The sequence below is a fragment of the Octodon degus genome, unplaced genomic scaffold, assembly GCF_000260255.1.
Source record: "Octodon degus isolate 3935 unplaced genomic scaffold, OctDeg1.0 scaffold00369, whole genome shotgun sequence".
NCBI classification, from domain to species: Eukaryota; Metazoa; Chordata; class Mammalia; order Rodentia; family Octodontidae; genus Octodon; species Octodon degus.
In genome coordinates this window covers 621,831-623,941 of record NW_004524945.1, presented here as the reverse complement: position 1 = coordinate 623,941, position 2,111 = coordinate 621,831, and positions in this window count along the sequence as shown.

Below are 2,111 nucleotides of genomic sequence, written 5' to 3'. Positions count from 1 at the left end.
CAAGATTTTCTGCTCCTTTACTAACTGGCTGTTTCTATCCTGTACATTCTCTGTAGGGATTCCAGTTGCAGGGTTACACCCCAGGCCTGTATGCCAGGCCTGAGCTGAGCCTGGATGGAACAAGGTAGAGTATCCAGGGAGGCGCCTCTCCCACACACTTGTTGGGCCTGGGCTACGACTGGGTCTGGGGGTTCCTTGAACGGGGCAGATATTCCTACTTGGCAGGTGGGGTGAGGTAGGTGCTGCGGAGTGGTGGGGGCGTCCCAAGGGGGTGGAAGAGGGTCTCACCCATGCTGCGCCTGCGCTGGGACCTGCAGTAGGTCCTGCTGGTGCAGAGTAGCAGGAAGCTCTCCCACACACTCACTGGGCCTGGGCTAGGACTGGGTCTTGGGATTCCCAGCATGCGGCAGAAATTCCTACTCAGTGGACAGTGTGGAGGAGGTGCTGCGGAGTGGTGGGGGGCATCCCAAGTGTTGGAAGTGGGTCTCACCCATGTTGCACCTGGGCTTGGACCATTAGTAACTCCCACAGGTGCAGGGTAGCTTGAAGCTCTCGCATTGTATTTACAAATGAAAAGCGAAAACATTTGACAAGTCATGAGTTACAAAAAGAGTTATGCAATGTAATTTTGCTATCCTCAAGTGAAATCATATACTGTTAGCTATACTTGAGACTTATCCACATTTTAGACCAATCACCATAAGCACAGGGAACAAATGCAGATTGATGAGCACTTGATTAGAAGGTTGCCATGATGCCTAGAAAAAGACAAAACTGTCTTACTTACTTTTCTCTTGTTAAGACAAACTACCTGACATTCAAAGTTAAGGAAGAAAAGTTTTACTTAGCTCACAGTTTGTAGAGGTTTCAGTCCACAGTCACCTGGCTCTAAGACATGGTAGCATGGTTAAGGGGCAACTGTTCATGGTGGGGGAGGATACAAAAAGCAACGAGAGCAAAATGGGGGAGGATCAGATCTCCTTTCTTCTCTATACACAAGCTACCAGTCATGGGGTGGCTGTAGCACTCATAACACCAATCCCAGCACTAGACAATGAACCAATCACAAACTCTGGATTCAGCCACTTTCAAAAAGTCTCTAGCTCATTACCACAGGAAGCACTGGGGTGACATCTAGACACAAACTGTAAGAAGAATACTTTGATTTATATTTGTAGCAGAAGCAGAAACAGCAATAGCCAATTCCACAGTGGAAATTATACTTAACAAAGAGAATTATACATTGAAAACGGAATCAACAACTGAAGTGGAGAGAAGAGAATGAAGATAGGGAATGAGAATAATAAAGCAGGTAACTTTATTGCACTGTATTTAAATCAAAACTCTGTCACACCAATGTACAATAGAAAACTTTTAATAGGAAGCTCACTCTCGCATTTGTCTGGTAAAAATATATGTTTCCACCACCATCATTTTTGGAGGGTACTGGGCACTGAACATGGGTGTGCACACCTTTCTGCTATCTCTGTATTTATTTGCTCAATTATTTACTTGTTTCTAAGGTTTTTTAACTTTCACAGGGTGGCTTTCAACAAGGGCTATTCTTGCCTTAACCTTTCAGGGGTCTTGGCATGGTCATGTGCTACCACACCAGCACTTCACCACAACTCTTACTGTCTAGAGCTCTGTGTACTTTTCCTTCTCTTTCTAAACCAAATAACTCATAAGTCACCATCATATAGCACACTCTTACTGTGGATTATTAAATCAAGGAAAGGAAGAAAGAAGGAAAAAACAAACCTAATCAGACTTGTGTAGGTAAAATAAGCTTCCTGAGCTTCCTTGTTGGCCTAAAAGCAATTCAAAAAGAGAGAGACAGAGAGAGACAGAGAGGGAGAGAGAGAGAGAGAGAGAGAGAGAGAGAGAGAGAGAGAGAGAATAAACAGTCTTATTAGCATCTACATATCTCAGAAATAGCATTCTCAATAGACTTCAGATGAATGTCTTAGGCCTGAGGTACAAAACATGAACTTTTCTGATAAAATAGCATCATTTCCCTGAAGAATATGGGCACTTTCGTAACAGTCTCTCAAGCAGAATTTACCTCTCACATTTGAACCAGGGCCATAGCTCAGTAGAATAAGCACTTG